The sequence below is a fragment of the Galeopterus variegatus genome, unplaced genomic scaffold (genome assembly GCF_000696425.1).
Source record: "Galeopterus variegatus unplaced genomic scaffold, G_variegatus-3.0.2 Scaffold5574, whole genome shotgun sequence".
Lineage (NCBI taxonomy): Eukaryota > Metazoa > Chordata > Mammalia > Dermoptera > Cynocephalidae > Galeopterus > Galeopterus variegatus.
The window spans coordinates 71,172-76,383 of record NW_007731685.1 but is presented as its reverse complement, the minus strand read 5'-3'; positions in this window follow the sequence as shown (position 1 = coordinate 76,383).

The following is a 5,212-nucleotide window of genomic DNA, read 5'->3' as shown; positions in this document are numbered from 1 at the left end:
TAGTCGTTTGAGGTATAGTTTTAGGTTGTTTATTTGAAATCTTTCTATTCTTTTGGTGTAAATGTTCATTTCATCCAACAACTACAGAATATATGTTCTTCTCATCAGCACATGAAACAGTCTCCAGCATGGACCACTTTAGGTTACAAATAAGTCTCAACAACTTTTAAAAATTCGAAATCATCTCAGGTATCTTTTCATACCACAATGGATTAAAACTAGAAATTGACAGGCAAAACTCAGGACACTATACAAATACATGGAAATTAAGCAACAGGTTCCTGAATGATGTATGGTTCCAAGAAGAACTTAAATAGGAAATCAATAAATTTCTTGAAACCAATGAAAGTAAAGACACGTCATATCAAAACCTGTGGGATACTGAAAAAGCAGTACTGAGAGAGAAGTTTATTGCAAGGGTAGACAGTCTGTAAAATAACAGCATATTTAGAATCCCAAACATATTTTGTTTTTAATTTATTCTTTTCAAAATTCAGTGTTAAATCTTTAAGTGAATTTTGGAAACCATAGGTTTATTTGAATGAAGGTAATTAGTTTAATGTGTTCCTGAATTACTTTGATCACAAAAAATTCATAATAGCCACCTTAAAGAAGTTAAACTTGGGATATTGTCAAAACTATTATTTGTTCAAATCAATTCCTGAAAAGCACAGATCTTAAAATTAAGACCATCAAATCACCTAAGAGTTTTCTAATTAAATGCCAAAAACTTGAAAAGTTGGGGAAACTTAAGCACACTTTAATACAAGGAAAAAATCTATTCAACAGTATATTAGTTGAGACATTCAATTTTAAGTGACAAAACCCAAACTCATACTAGCCTAAGGAAAATAAAAAGGAAATTTACACTGTTTACTGTGAAAAATAGATACAGATTAAGTCTTCTTCTCCTTCTTCTTTGTGTCCCCCACCTTATTGCATTCTTTCTCCCTCCCTCTCTCCTTTCTTCTTTTGCTTTTCCCATTTTTGTTTATCTGTGTGTTTTTCCTAACTTTTTCCTTTTGAAGATTTGATTCTTGCCAGTGGTGGGAGATAAGCATGGCCTGCAATTGACTTCAGACTCACAAATCTGAGATAGACATGACAGAGGAAGGAGAAAGCTTTTATTTCCCAGAGCCTCTACACAAAATCCCAATGAAGGCCTCTAATTGATCCAGCTCCTATAATGTGTCCTGTCTCTAGGACAATATCAGTAGGGGCTCCATTATAACCTTATTTAGCATAGAAAGGAAAACTCCCCCAAATGAGGAGAGCAGAGATGGGAAAAACAGGAGGTAAGGAAAATTGAGAAGACAAACAGTATGTAATTTGGTTAATCTTGATTAATAAATTTAATTTTAAAATTGCATTATATTTCTATTAGGAAACTTAGAAAGAAGTTATTTCTTAGAATAATCTGGAATCTGATAATGAAGATGTAGGTTAGCTGATCAGATGACACTGAATAATTTAGGAAGTATTTTCTTGAAAACTAAATGTGACTGGCATTGTCCTTTATTATTAGCCATACTCCTCTGTCAAGATATAAGGTTCATCTGTACTGGACTGTTTATTTATGGGGTTATTTTGGGGTTTTTTTCTTTTAAAAAAAAAAGGATTTTTCATTTTGAGGCTATAATCAGTCTTTAGCACTTTGACTGACTGGTTTACAGGGACAAGGGACCATGGGTTAGATTTTAGAGTACTAAGAGTAAATTGTATAAAAATGCTCTCCATGTAAATAAAACAAAGTGCTTTTTAAAAAAAAAATTCTGAGATAAAACCAGAAATGAAATACTAAGTAGTTATTGCCTTCATTTGGATGTCCCCCCAAAACTTAATCTCCACTGTAACTGTTGAGGTTGGGAAATCCTATTAGGGTAATTGAAAGGTGGGCCCTTGAAGAGCTGATTGGATTGTGAGAACTATGCCTAGTGAATGGATTGATCCATTCATTCACTGAGTAATAAATTGATAGATTAATAGAGATCATGGGTGTGGTTTTGATGGCTTTAAAAGGAGCCAACTTAGAAGGTGAGCTCTCTCTCTATTCCACCGTTTTCTGCCATGTGAGACCTCTGTGCTGCTGTAAAGCTTCAACAGAGAAGAACCTCAATGTGTTCCCTGGACTTTGGACTTCCCAGCTTCCAAAACTGTAAGCAATAAATTTCATTTTCTTACAAATCATCCCGTGCCAAGTATTTTGTTATAAGCAACAGAAACAGAGTGGTAAAGTTACCATCTATTTCATGCATAATTCAGGTTTCTAAATACCTGTGTGGAAAAAACCACACAGTTGGATGTCTTAGAGTTTTTGGAGTTTGCCCATATTAATCAATATTTTTTGTTTTAGATTTTAACAAATCCCGCAACTTATTTAGAGTAGCCATTTTCAAATTCTATTCCCTGGAGTGTTTTGTTTTGTTTTTCATAGCAATATTGACTGCAATAGGCTTCTCCTGATTGTGTCTGCCATGTAAAATTAGGTTCTACTCAACATGACAAGAGAAGTTATAAGGTAGAATTCACCCTATATTCAAATTTCCCAAAGATTGAAGAGAAGTGCTCTTCATAAAAGTCTCCCAAATTCTAGTTCAGGGCCCACGAAAGCAAACTTGCAGATCTTATTCCCAGTTCCAGTTCCCTATCCTACCTCAGTCAATGTGGAAACGCAGCTGTCTCAGTAGCATCTCAGGCTCCAACTATGCCTCCTCTAGCCTAGCTCACAAATACCCACCAAGTCCTTTACCTTAATCCTGATTTTCCTGCAATGCATTAACTATTGACTTATTTACAATGTAATTTGGTTTGATAAATAGCTTGGTGGTAAAGGGAGATGGGAGATTTTAGAAAGCTCTGCTCCTCATTATATACAATTCTTTACAGTGTTACTAGTCACAATGGAATGACAAGTAGTACCAACTGCCAACAACTAGGAAGTGTGTACAAAGAAACTGACTTGACACATCTTGGCCATTCATAAACTGAGTTGAATTAACAGCTCTTCACTATGGAATTATAAACAATGTCTGAAGTAGGATTTTTCCCATATGGAAGATTTTTTTTTTTTTTTTTTTTTTTTTTTGTCTGTAAGCCCTTGACCTTGACCTTGATCTTCTACACCTCCAGAGGTTGGATTCATTTCTGGCAACTGCCACTGTTGAGTGTATTCTGTGCTCCTCTGTCACCTGTTCAACTTCTTCGGTTACCTGGACATAATTCCTAAATTTTAAGCTGTGTCTGCACTTCTATATTTTGACTTGCTGTCCCTTTTAAACTGATTTCAACCTAAGGATTTTACTTGTATTTGTGTTCATCTACTTTCATTCAACACATGTGGGCTTCTGGCTTCTATTCTCAGATATACCCCTGCTTTGGTGGACTCTTGACTGAAAATATAACTAAAATTAAAATGTGTTTTCCTCTCTTGAATATACAACTAATGGCAATAGGAAGAATATAGGGAGGAAAGCATCCTTTAATTAAACATTCTTCATAGACTACAAATTATTTAAACATAGCTAAATAATCAAGACTTGGTTGCATAAAGGGGTTAATTACATTTAATTATTCAGTTTGTTGATTATCTAAGACATTCACATTTTTCTTTTTTTTTCTTTTTTCTGGTTTCTACATTTTTACTATTTCACTAAATGAAACATTAACATTTTTTAACCTAATGACTAAAATGAGATTTAGAATTTGTGAATATTGGTAATTTGTGCACCATTGTCAATCAAGAGTCGACACTCCTTGAGAAATATTTAAAATGTAGATAAATCTAAAATATTTAAATGTTTTATCATTCTAAAACTGAGACTTTCAAAGGTGTAGTGAGGAGAAAATTTATTGTCAACTTTTTCTCAAGTATAGTTGGGGTCTGTTTATTGATGCCATTAACTAAAATATTTCTTTAAACTGATATGATTCTCTTTTAAATAATCTGCATATTACATTATCCAGTCACTCAACTTTATCATTGCATGTGTTTTTGTTTCTGGGTGTTATTGTGTGAAATACCTGCTTCAGTGACTATTTTAAATTCAGTGGAATAATAATAATAAAAAAAACCCTCCTCCTTTGCCATTTTTAGCATTTCATTGCACTGATAGGAATATGCAGCATTGCAATAAAAATGAGAATATCATTTATACTTGTGTTTAATCTGATATCTTAAATCTATTCTAGTATCTTGAATCAGTTCTTTCTTATAGTTTAAGCTATTTGAGTACGGCTGCTTTGTTAGGCAGGATTTTTTCTAGGCTTCCTTTCTCAGTTGCTTTCCAAAGGTGCAAAAATAATCCTGTCACAACAGAGAAGAGCTTATAAAGATGCTTTAAAAACCTTATCTCCAGGAAACAGTGCACAGTGTATTGTATAATATAGTGTCTTAAAATACTTCTGCTTACCTCCTCATTGATGCTGCTACAATATTTACATAACACTGCTAACTAATTCTTCATTATGTAGGTTATTTATCCTTTCTCTTGGAGACTGTCTTCCCAGCGCATTTAATATTATCGAGTTGAGGCATTGTTTTTATTTCTACCTACTGTTTAGCTGCAGTGAATCTCTTCTCAGTTCTGGGGCTGCATTGGTGGGTCAGGATTCATGTTTACTGCTCCTTGGAGTAAGAAGTGAAAGAGGAGAAGATCTGTGGCAGGACAGAGTCTTGGCTAGCAATCAAAGCAAGTTGTTTATTTCTTTGGGATAGGTTATTTCACAACCAGAAAAAAATAAAATAAAGGTGCTGTTTAGTTTCAGGGAAATAGTCGTCATGGGAGCAAAAAGTAAAAGTGGAAACTAATATATTAGAAAATACTTCAGCAGAAAGACATTTTTAGTGTAAGATATCTGAGAGGCTAGGGAAAATTATTTGAAGCATTAAATGTTTTCAAGACTTTCTGTGTTAAATACATTTTTAAACCCTAGGCTAGATGTTTTTGTTAACATTCCATGTTGAAGAGTTGATTCAAATCAGAAAAAAGAAGTTACATTTCCATGTGACTGAGGAGCACTCCAAGGCAAATAAGCATGTAGTATACTTTACCTGGTTTCAACCAGAAGGTCAGTCCAGATGGACAGGGTTGTTGAGTTCTCTCTTTAACACTTCAACACTCTGTTAAGCCTGGTTTCCCATTAATCTTCTTGCATGTGTCTACCGTCATAGCACAGAGCCTCAGGCCGAGATCACCTAGCTCCCGACGCAGTT